At 42.9% G+C, this 12,616-nt stretch overlaps 1 long non-coding RNA gene and 1 other non-coding gene across 3 annotated transcripts in view; both read right to left on the bottom strand.

Annotated features, from left to right (window-relative positions):
• LOC103170327 overlaps nucleotides 1-12,616 on the bottom strand; it is a 74,805-nt gene that overhangs the window by 50,172 nt on the left and 12,017 nt on the right. For both annotated transcript variants that reach the window (XR_486097.3, XR_005660735.1), the window contains one exon: nucleotides 90-246. This is a non-coding gene — a long non-coding RNA (uncharacterized LOC103170327). The remainder of the gene's footprint in view (nucleotides 1-89; nucleotides 247-12,616) is intronic.
• On the bottom strand, nucleotides 5,647-5,784 carry LOC114816319. Its single transcript, XR_003764083.1, has one exon. It is a non-coding gene; the product is annotated as a small nucleolar RNA SNORA7 (small nucleolar RNA).

The following is a 12,616-nucleotide window of genomic DNA, read 5'->3' as shown; positions in this document are numbered from 1 at the left end:
GCAATTGACTGATTGCTCCGTTATCTCTTTCCTCAAGGAGCATCCAACCTAGCGGAGGAGAAAAAAGTTCTTTGTTACAGTTTGGGTACCTCAGCCTTTTAATCTCTCCAAAGAGGTACACAATTTTTCTCATGTTCATGCTATCTGCGTTTGAAGTCGACATACATTTCCTGTTTCAAACTTTTCAGGCCTTTTCCAGTAGAATTGAATTTCCAAGGTTAGTACAGGATGATGTCAGCTAGCACTCTGCAGAGACAAATGAGAAGTGAATGAATACAACCCTGAATTGAAAATAAGTGATACAGGGGACAGTGGATGGCTTTAATGCCCTTGTCACATGGATGAGTGGCTCCATGATGGAATCTCTCTGACCAGAAGGTCAGCACTGCACTGGAATAACATTCTTTATAGAAGGACAGGGTGGAATAAAGATCCAAACTATGTATAAAAACATCCATTTATGGGTGTGTATGAATGTATAGAAGTCTATAAATATGATACATAAATAAAATGAATGCATTTATACACTTTTATTACATCCACACACATATCTCCATATACACGTGTCTACATAAATAAAATTAATATTTATAGACTTTAAACATCCATATACATATATATTTCTATATTCACACATATATATCTGCATGAATAAAATTAAAAATATATCCTTTTGTACATCCCCACACACCCATAAATAGAGATATACAGATATCTCTTCATGGTATGGCATCCAAGATGCCACTTTCAAAGTTCACTTAGAGGTGCAGCATGTGTGACTACAGAGGCCAGTGAGTTCCAACCCCACTGTACTCTCACAAAAACTCTCCCTTGTTGTGTTGTTATGTTTCTGTTGTCTGACTTCTGATCCTGGTCAAATAGAAACAGGTGCCAGACAACAGGAAAGTGGGACAAAGATATCAATTTTGGAGGGCTGTGGCCTCAGGAAATTTGAGAAAATAATAAGCTAAGAGCCTTTTCCAGAGATAGGTGATGAACCCGAGATGCTCAGGAGTCTGTGAGGGCCTTCAAGGCAATATACCAAAGATTCTCTTATACTGTTTGGTTACTTTTATTCTTTCTTGTTTCTTTCTACAGAAAATCTGGTAAAAATGAACACAATTTAAAAAAAACATTAAACTGGGGCCATGAAGGCCTACCACTGTCTGCAAATTTCGAACTCCTCTGATGGTGCCTCAAAAATACTTGGACTTTTTGTCAGAATTCAGAAAATGGACCCTATTCCTTAAAAGTATAGAGATCATGGAGATCTTGTTCAAAGGTTGTAAGAAAAAATGCAGAAGTGCAATTTTGACCTTGGATTTGCTTATTTTGTAATCGCCTATCATTTGACTAGAAGACCTTCAGTGTGAACGCAGAATTACTGTAATTTTATTTAATGTGGATGGAATTGACAGCTCATTTTCATTCAGACTTGGCTGCACATGGTAAAAGTGTAAGTAAAGAATAGATCAAAGCTCATAGCAAGCTTTGGTGAAATTTTTAATTTTAATAGAAACTAAAGGTTCTCTGAAATGTCCTTTTACCTCTCTTCATAGATTTGTGTTGGCAAACATTTTCCAGGATCAAAAATCGTAAGTAAATAGTCTCTGCCCAGCCAATTTTGAAATGTAGTTTAGGTTTTGGAATGGAAAATACTGGTACCCAGTGAGGGGAAAAGAAATACAAAGCTATCAGTGCTATGTTTGCTCACAGAATATGTGATTTACCTCTATAAAGCAAATATGTGCCTGAGCTCAGGCACAAACACAACCAACCCACTCTCCCTCCCTCCTGGGTCTGCCCAGTTCAAGGGAAGTGAAAGAACTTTCAATTATTCAGCTGATTTCCTTCTTGTACCCAGCCCAACCAAATCACTCAAACCAAAAATAAATCCACTTTGGGAGACTGATTTACACAGTTGTGTTGTTTACATGGAGTATATAAGCCCAATAATCGCTCAGTTCTCCACTTCCCTGGACAGCCCCAGACAACATGCATTCATTCCATATCAAATTATAATTCATACTGCATGAATTCATAATGATCAGTAAATCACTATTCTGTATGGCAATATGCTCCTTATGGATAGAGAAACTAATACTTTAATCATAACTTCCAAATGGGTGTCTTTTTGAATACCTTTTTCTAGTAATGTAGGCTTGATTTTCTGAAATGAGAAGCCTGGCAATTTGTCTCTGTTGACTAATTACGGAGCTTGATGATTCTTCAGAGACATGAGGAGGGGAGGTCACAGATAGTTAACATCCTGCCACTCAATAGCTGGCTCAGAGGGAATGAGCCCCTCCCAGCCCAGGGAGCCCCAAGATAAGACCCTTACAAACAGCAACTTCTCTCACCCAGGTCTTTGATAAGACCCAAGAATTTCTATGCAGATTTAAAAGACAAAAAATTTTGTCTTTCTTTCTTATGACCTTGTTCATTTTGGTCTTTATTGCTTCCTTATGCGTCAAGCACTGTACTGGGGTACATGTGACAAAATCATATAGACTATGAGTCCCATGAAGATAGGGACTGGTTCCTAAGAGGGAGGGAGAGTAGGCATTTTCCAAATGAGGAAACGGGCTAAGTAACGTCCCCCTGGACACACACCTGGTCATCCTCAGTGTTGAAAGCAGAATCTGGGTCTCTCTTCCCTACTACTTAGTGGATAGAACATGGGCCTGGGAGTCAGAAGGTCATGGGTTGTAATCCCGGCTCAGCCACGTGTCTGCTGTGTGACCTTGGGCAAGTCATTTCACTTCTCTGGGCCTCAGTTACTTCATCTGTAAAATGGGGATTGAGACTGTGAGCCCTTTGTGGGACATGGATTGTGACTATCCCGATTAGCTTGTATTTGCTTAGTACAGTGCCTGGCACATAGTAAGCACTTAACATATAGCACAGTTATTACTTTATTCCACTGGTTTTATTGAAAACTTCATTTGGCCAGGAGACATATGCTGCTCTGTCCCAAAATAATCAGCCCTTCTAAGTAACAGAAGTGAGGCTGCTGAATATCAACTGAGGGAAGCAGCATGGCCTAGTGGAAAGAGCACACGTCTGGGAATCAGAAGGACCTAGGTTCTAAACTTGGCCCTGCCACCTGTCTGCTGTGTGACCTTGGGCAAGTCACTTAACATCTCTGTGCCTCAGTTCCCTCATCTGAAAATGGGGATTAAAACTGTGAGCTCCACGTGGAGCAGAAACTATGTCCAACTGTTTAGCTTGTATCTTCCCCAGTGCTTAGTATACAGTGCCTAGCACATAGTAAGTGCTTAACAAATACTATAAAAAAAACCAACAACTGACATCCTCTCCCAGAGTAAAAGTCAAATCAGTGCAGAGCCAACCATCAGCTGCCACCTTTATAAAAAAAAAGACATGAGGAGAGGAGGAGTGACTGTGATGGAAAGCCTAACCTCACACTAAAATGGGCCTTCAGAAAACAGTGCTGGCAGCATTGTAAGCCTGGGATGGGACATTTAATTATAGAGGTGGTGTCATTACTTCCCATCCCTATTATAAAACAAAGGGATAATCATCCAAATTTGCATAGGCCAAAATCCTTTATTGTGCTAATGAGATGCCCCATCTCCTCAGACTTGGCAAGATCAACACTGATCCCCTAGGGTTTTAGCTCAGGCTGCTCATATGGGAATCACAAACTAGAGGTTTTCAGCATTGGGACTATTCTTAGCCCTCCAATCAATTGATTGTTCTCATTGAGCACTTACTGCGTGCAAAGCACTGTACTAAGAGCTTGAGAAAGTACAATATAACAGAGTGGGTAGACATATTATTTGCCCACAATCAGCTTACAATCAAGAGGTAGGGACAAACATTAATATAAATTACAGATATGCATATAACTGCTGTGAGGCTGAGGGAAGGTACAAATCAGTGTTGGAAAAAATACCAACATCTCTTAGCTGCTGTTCTGCAAAAGGATTGGAGACCAACTCCAGTACCCAGTTCCCATGATGTTTCCCAGGGAATCTGATGGACTGAGGTGGTGGTTTCTTGGGAGTGTTAGTCTTTTAACATTGGGTTGTTTGGTCAGTGTGAATCTGTTGTTCATCTCTAATTCATTTTAATAAGGATAGTGTCTCTCTCCCACTAGATTATAAACTCCTTGAGGGCAAAACTCACTTTTCCTAATTCGACTGTACTCTCCTAAGCTCTCCATTTAGTTCAGTGCTCTGCATTCAGTAGATGCTCAATAAATCTTATAGCAATCAATCTGATTCGATGATGACTATGAAAATGAACAATTATCGATCCTTCTTAGCAACTCTCTGCTGAGAATAGGGAAACCAAAGGAACTTATTGACACTGATCATTGAAATGTTTTTCATAAGTAATGGTAGAAATACTAGGAGCAGCATCATTTACTGAGTGCGCATTTGGTGTGGTGCACTATACTATGTTAGGTTATACTCTAACAGGCAAAACAAACAAAAAACAATTTTTTCAACTAGAAAGGGCAAAATAAAGAATTGAATTCACATGTGTATGTGAGCATTAAGGAGGGTTAAGAGAATTCATAAGTGCTATGCCATAGGAGGAAAATAAAAAAGGAATCCCAGAGAACCAACTGTGAGGAAGATATCCAAAATGAGAGGTCTAGATATTGAAGTGCGCTTCAGACAATAAGCAAAGGAGTCAGTTGCCTCAAGGCACGCTGCCAAATTGATATTTCCTCCTGAAGCTTCTTCAAGGTCCCTGCTGATTCTCACAGGCTCTCCCCGGTTTGCTTTTAATAGATTGTCCATCTGGCCTCTTTACTGAAAGACCAGAGGATTGATTGGAAGACCAAATGCTTATTGTCAGCATTGCTACATGCCTGATCCTCGCTGCCAGAGCAGTCTTCAGAAAGACCTCACAAATGTGCAGAGGAACAAAATATGTTGGTGCAATATTTACCGGCCTCGATCCTGTCCTGGATTCTCCCCCTCTAGACTGTAAGCTTGTTGTGGACAGGGAATGTGTCTGTTTATATCATACTCCCCCAAGGCTTAGTAAAATAGCAGCGAAGAGAGAAACACCGTGGCTCAGTGGAAAGAGGATGAGCTTGGGTGTCAGAGAACGTCGGTTCTAATCCTGGCTCCACCACTTATCGCTGACCTTGGGCAAGCCACTTAACTTCTCTGTGCATCCGTTACCTCATCTGTAAAAATGGGGATTAAGACTGTCAGCCCCACATGGGATAACCTGATTACCTTGTATCTACCCCAGTATTTAGAAAAGCACTTGGCACATAGTAAGCACTTAACGAATACCATAATGAATTAATTGCAGAACTCTGCATATAGTAAGCGATCAGTAAATATGATTGACTGTGAATCTAACACTTGTTGACTGTTTTGCCATAGCAACCTGATCCTCTAATTGCCAAGGACCCATGTGGGCATTTTGACATCTTTCTCATATTTGGGATCTTTGTCTTGTCTTACGCCGTCGAGTCATCTCTGACCCACAGTCTCTCCCAGAATGCCCCACCTCCATCTGCAATCGTTCTGGTAGCGGATCCATAGAGTTTTCCTGGTAAAAATACTAAAGTGGCCTTCTTCCGTTCAGTCAACTTGAATCTCTGCCCTCGACTCTCTCCCATGCCGCGCTGCTGCTCAGCACAGGTGAGTTTTGACTTGTAGCAGAATGCCTTTCACTCGCAATCCACTGTCCAAGCTAGGAATGGAATGGTTATTCCTCTGCTTGACTCTCCCTCTTTTAGCTGAGACTGGTAGAGTACTGGAAACTCTCCAGGTGCAATCTCAAGAGGGGGGGAATAGTTGGAGTTACACTATTTATACACTAGTAAGCTCTTTCCCTTTCACCTTTTTTTAAATATAGTGATTAAAGTTTGTGGCTAGTTCCCTTCAGCAGAAGCAGTTTTTTTTAGAACTTTCAATGCCATCCAGGAAAGTTATATTTCAATAGCTAAAACATAACCACCATTGGTTCCAATCTGCCAACATTTGTCCTGCGAATTAAAGACTGACTGAAGGAAGGTCAGCAATGAATTTGTTATGGGGTGTTGTGGACTAACTGGCTTGAAGAAATGAAACGGAGTTATTTATTCATCTTGTAGGGGAGGAAAAACTATATTTCCACTAAAAGAAAAAAAAAGGAATACTGAGTTAATTCTGTATGACATTTCCCATTTAACACTGATTCTTGAACTGTAAAAAAACATGAATTTCTAGATCTAATTAAATGTGATATACCTACAAAAATGATTTTTCTAGGTGCTGCTTCTGCAGATTTCATAAAACCCTTCTTCTGATTTCCTACAGCTGCTCCTGAGTGTCCCTTAAATAGTCTCCAGTCTGCAGTGCAACTGGCACTGAAGCCAGACACTGGGGAAGAAAATCTGGAATGCTCATGGCCAATTAATGATTATGGTATTTATTAGGCACTGGTTGAGTGTCAAACACTCTGCTAAATGTTGGCATAAATACAAGATAATCAGATCAGACACGGTCCCTGTCTTATCAGGGGCTCTCAGTCTAAGAGTCAGTCAGTTAATTGTATTTACTGTCCGCTTAGTGTGTGCACAACACTGTACTAAGCGCTTGGGAGAGCACAATATAACAATAAATGGACACAATCTCTTGCCATAAAGAGCTTTCAGTCTAGAGGTAGCACTACTTATGGGATATCAATTTCTAAAGGAAATTTCTGCTGTAGAAATGTCATTGCTTCTATCTTCTAGTGATGAGTAACTGCAACCCCGTAATCTTTTCCTCTGCCATTCCACGTTTTGCTCAACGAAGACGTTCTCACATGTAACGCCACTTGAAACTCAATTTTTTTCCACTGCAATAAGTGAGGACTTTATAAGATGATCAATTTCTTCCTTTCACAAAATATTTCAGTCAATCAACAGTATTTGAGTGCGTACTGTGTGCAGAACACTGTACTAAGCACTTGGAGAAGTACAATACAACACAATACAATACAACAAGCAAATCGGGGAGCCAGTCAAACTTGCTAGACATGATCCTGCTCACAAGAAGCTTAAAGTCTAGAATGGGAGACAGACAATAAAATGAATTATAGGTATGTACATAAGTCCTGAGGAACTGAAGGTGGGGTGAATAAGTGCTTAAAGGTGGTTAAAGGGTATAGATGCAAATGTGTAGGTAAAGCAGAAGAAAGACAGAGTAGGGGAAATAAGGGCTTAGTTGGGGAAGGCCTCTTGGAGGAGATGTGATTTAAATAAGTGGGAAGAGTGGTGGTCTGCTGTATTTGAAGTGGGAGGGAGTTCCAGGCCACAGGGAGGACACGGCTGAAGAGTTGGTGGTGACCCAGACTAAATTAAGATACACTGGCTTTGGTAAAGCAAAGCGTGTGGCTGGGTTGTAGCAGGAAATCAGCAAGATAGGATGGTCAAGCTAATTGAGTATGCTAAAGCTGATAAGGAGTCTCTGTTTGATTCAGAGGATGGACAACCACTGGAGATTCTTGAGGAGCAGGAGATGTGGAGTGAAAGTTTTTTGTAGAAAAATTACTGGGGCTGCAGAATGAAACATGGACTGGAGTGGACAGAAACAGGAGCCAGAGAGGAAAGCGAGAAGGCTGATACAGTCTCAAAGCAGTATCAGTGTAGTAGCAGCTCATTAAAAACTCATATTTTTCTTAATAAAATAATTATGGTATTTGCTAAGCACTTATTATGTGCCAGGCACTGGTACTAAGCTCTGAGGTAGATACAAGCAAATAGGGTCAGACACAGTCCCCGTCCCAACATAGGGCTCACTGTCTCAATCCCCATTTTACAGATGAGGCAACTGAGGCTCAGAGAAGTGACTTGCCCAAGGTCACACAGCAGACAAGTGGTGGAGCTGGGATTAGATAACTAGCATGCCCCTCTAGACTGTAAACTCACTGAAGGCAGGAAACATGTTTAACAACTCTTAGTTTGTACTCTCCCAAATTCTTATTACAGTATGCTGCACACAATAAATCCTCAATTAATATCACTGATTGACTGATTGATTGCCAACCCTGTAACCAAGGGTCATGGTGAGATTAAAGATGGCCATGCTCTTGATAATCAGGTTTCAGAGGTGGGTAAAAATATAGATATTCAAGTTTGAGTAGTCAAGATCCTGGAGGAGGTCAAGAACAGAGTCCAGAGTCAAATAGAAGACTTTATGATTTAAGAAATTCAAATGAATATCTTCCCCAACTGTTTATGTGTGCATGTATATATAGCATATACATATATATACTAGGAGAAAGACCCCAGTTCTGGGAGTCGGGAGACCTGGTTTCTAGTCCTGGCTTTGACATTTGACTGCTTACAAGTCAATGACTCTTCTTGGAGAAGCAGCGAGGCTCAGTGGAAAGAGCACGGGCTTGGGAGTCAGAGGTCATGGTTCGAATCCCGGCTTGGCCACTTGTCAGCTGTGTGACTATGGGCAAGTCACTTAACTTCTCTGTGCCTCAGTTACCTCATCTGTAAAACGGGGATTAACTGTGAGCCTTACGTGGGACAACCTGATTACCCTGTATCCACCCCGGCGCTTAGAACAGTGCTCTGCACATAGTAAGCACTTAACAAATACCAACATTACTATTATCTTTCAGTTTCTTCATCTCTAAAATGGGGATTAAATACCAATTCACCTCCCCGTCCGATTGTGAGCCTCATGTGGATCAGAGACTGAATCAAATCGGATTATCTTGTGCCTACCACAGTGTTTGACAAATATTTCTATTATTTAGATGGACCAAAAGGGGAAGAAAGCATATAGACCTGGAATATTGTAATTGGGCAAGAAACGGGGTTTCACATGACATTTCCCAAAATGGAATACTTTCCCCTTTTACTTCTTCAAAAGAACATGCCTTTCCTCCCTTTCAAACCCTACTGAAAGCTAATCTTCTCCATAAAAGACTTCTAGATTAATTCTCTCCAATTCATCACTCTGTAGTAGCAGGTAATAGTTGTAATAGCACTTAAGAGCTTACTAAGTTTCTGTTGAATGCACTCTTTTTTAACTTTCTAGGTCTCTAAGCCTCTGTCACTTGTACTCCATGTTGATGTGGGTCTTGGATCTTTCACTGGATGGAGGCCACTAGAGAACACAGTCCAAGCTCTGCTGTTCTTCCGTACATGTCCACATTGACCACTCGGTTAATATTAAGTGGCATACTCTGTTCTGCAGCTCCAATAAGTCAAAGGTAGCAGGGATTACAGTTCCTGTAGGATCACCAGGCATTCTCCTCAAACCAAAACCCCAACAGGTTTTAAGAGATTTTTAGTTTTATAATTACAGCCCACGACATCATCTTAAAACTGAGGTGCGGTGCCAAGAAAGTGGTTTGGGAGAGAGCCCATTCCAGGTTTTCCCAGAGAAGTTACAAGGAAGGTGTCATGAAAGCATAAACGTAATTCTTCCAGGCTAGAAAATTGCAGCTCTGATCCAAACCATTCCCTTTGTGAGGAGCTCACCGTTGGGCTGAAGGGGTCTGAAAGCAACTGGACCTGTTTGGCTGCTTTGAACTTCTGGGTGTGGTTTTTTTTTTTATCATACTTAAGTGCCAGGGACTGTACTAAGCGCTGGCGTAGAGACAAGCTAATCAAGTAAGACACAATCCATATCCCACATGGGGTTCACAGTCTCCCCATGTTACAGATGAGGTTACTGAGGCATAGAGAAGTTAGGTGATTTGCCCAAGGTCACACAACAGACAAATCAGGGAGATAGGATTAGAACCCCGGTCCTTCTGATTCCAGGCCCATGTTCCATCCACTAGAACACGCTGCTTTTGGTTTCAAAGAGGATGGCTCCTGCCCCATTCTGAGTTTAGTTAGAAAGTAGCAGGCTAAACAAATCAACAGTGGGGTGGTGGACAGGCTTGCCAGACAGCAGGGCCAACCCTGAGAGTTTGACTTGGGGCAGATCCCAAGGGAAGGGAGGAGAGGGGTCTGGGAGCAATTCAGGTGTGAGGGGAGGATGACAGGATGGAGGATATTATATGTGTAATATAAGTGTACCTGTCCTTCAGGCACGAATAGGAATTTACCGATAGTGAGGTTCCCACCTGTCTCTCCCTGCCTGTTTCCGATCTGACTGCATTGTTTCTACCCCAGCGCTTAACACAGTGCTTGTACCACAATTATCATTATTACTATTATTATTTCTATCACTGTGTGTGGGTGTGGCTTCCCAGACCCATGTTTCCCTGACAATCCCTCCTATGTGTAGAGATTGCCCCTTGCAGCACTGTTGCATTTTTTTTTTTTTAACAGACTACCTGGCCTGTTTTTGTTGTTTTTTTTAAACATTTACGGGGTGTCACAATCTGTAGAGAAGTCAGGGAAGAAATGTATTCCTAATACTGTGAGGACAATCACACTTCCCAGTCTAAGAAAGAGAAGGATAAGCAACAGTCAATAAGGATTTCACCAACTCCACACCACACAAGATGGGTATGTCATTAAGAGTTACACCTAGGCCTCCTTGGGCTCTAGTCGACACATCAATCTAAAAAATGCTTGTTAATTTCTGTGGGGCAGCAGCACCCCATTTCAGAAAGCCCACAATGTGCCCTAGGGCTGTCTTTCTTCCTCTCGGAGCTTTGTGATGGCAGCATGTCCCTCATAAATAGAACACCTCCCTCTCTACCCATCCCTGGGGACAAAGGTAGAAGGCAGAGACTGAAAGAGCTCTCTTGTCCTCTCCCTTTCTCTAGTCCATGTGGAGTCATCTTCTCTCCTCCCTAAGAGCCCGTGTTCCTGCCCCGTTTCCCTAGCTCCTTCCAGTCCTAGGAGTTCTGTATGGAGTTTGTGAGGAGTGGAGGGACTCCTCAGAGGGATGCAATAATAATAATGATGATATTTGTTAAGTGCTTACTATGGGCCAAGCATTGTTCTAAGCGCTGGGGTAGATACAAGGTAAATCAGGTTGTCTCACGTGGGGCTCACAGTCTTAATCCCCATTTTACAGATGAAGTAACTGAGGCACAGGGAAATGAAGAGAGTTGCCCAAAGTCACACAGCTTGCAAGTGGCAGAGTTGGGATTAGAACCCACGACCTCTGACTCCCCAGCCCAGGTTCTTTTCACTAAGCCACGCTGCTTCTTTGTTGACTGTTTCCTATGTGCCTGCAGCTTGGCTATACCAGCTCTCTGTTCAGAATATTGCTGGGAAGGGGAGGGGCAGCCCAAACCATCAGTGCCCCATCTCCCTTCCTCTGCCCTCAATCTGAGAAACAGCATGGCCTAGCATGGCCTGGGTTCTTATCCTGGCTCTGCCGTGCAATGCCTGCTGTGTGACTTGCTGCCACGAGCCTCGCAGGCAGAGACAGAGTGATCTCAAAGATGGGCAATGGACTAACCGTGATTTTGGGAAGTCAATGACCACATGGTGGTTTCTCTGTCTCTGGTTGGGAACGACATCTGTCACATCTGTCCTTGGGAACTCTCCTTCACACAGTTCCCAATTCATCATCCTCATCAGCAGTGGAAGTGATTCGGAACCCACTGGAAGGGTTCACCCAAAACCCCATTATGGTGTCCTGGTACAACAAACCGTGCCAATGTGGGCATTCTGAGAGAAAAAGTTTTAGGTTGTTTTGGTTCTTTTGGGCACTGATCTGCAGCTCCGGGGCTCCGGACTGGGGATTCCACAGAGGTGTGGGGCCTTGGCTTCCCCTAACTGGAATTTTTATGCCTCTGGAAGGGTGGACATGGATCCCAGGACCCATCAGAGGGCCTGAACTGTGTGTCAGGCTGCCGGAAGCATTGCCTGCTCCCTTGGGAGCATGCACGGCTCTGGGTGGGGGGCAGGTCCATGGTCCAGCTGATCTGGCTCTTTCGGCCTGCAGAACGCAGCCCATGACCAGCCTGAGGACCTATGAGACTTCCATCAACCTATGGGCAACCTGGGGCAACCCTCGTCCCTGGCTAATGGCACCCACCCGATCCCCACCTCACCTCCCCAGACCCCTACAAGCTTGCTTACCGATAAGTTTTTTCACTTTCAACCTTCCTTCCCATCAAGACTGAATGAGCAGAACCACTGAATTTTGACTATATGTTTGTCTCTCATCTCCCTAATTAGCTATTTATTATAACTACGAGCCCCAAGAGCTGAGCACTGTGCCCCGCCCCCTGGGGAAATCCAAAACAATCTGAGTCAAACTCGATTCATCCTGGCTGACTCCCTTCTTCCTGGAAATCTCATGAGAATAAAGACAATAACATACATGAAAGAACATCTAAATTCTTCAGGAGAAAGTTTCATACTAATAATTATCTAGATTTCCCCAGTCTTGCTGGGGAACCAGTGAAAAAAGAATTGCTCTGGTTCTGCCCCCTGGGGCTACATCATCAGTGGCAAAGGTTTCTGACTGAAGCACCGTGTGTAAGGCATTCCACAAGGTGGACGGATTTAGCAGTAATCCTGAAAAGTAGTTGGCTAATGTGAGCCCTGAAGACCCCAGCAGCTACCAAGGCAACCTCCTACTGGGTTACGGCACTATGGCACAGCATCAGCACTATACTGTGGTCACTTGGGCCACAAAAGGACCCCACAGTTAAAGAAAAAAAGACCTTTTGCATGCAGTTTGCCAAGTATAGCACCCCTGTCTTCTAACTTCCT

This window comes from Ornithorhynchus anatinus, chromosome 13, assembly GCF_004115215.2.
Source record: "Ornithorhynchus anatinus isolate Pmale09 chromosome 13, mOrnAna1.pri.v4, whole genome shotgun sequence".
NCBI lineage: Eukaryota > Metazoa > Chordata > Mammalia > Monotremata > Ornithorhynchidae > Ornithorhynchus > Ornithorhynchus anatinus.
The sequence above is the reverse complement of the archived record's forward strand: the minus strand, read 5'-3'. Positions and strand labels throughout refer to the sequence as shown.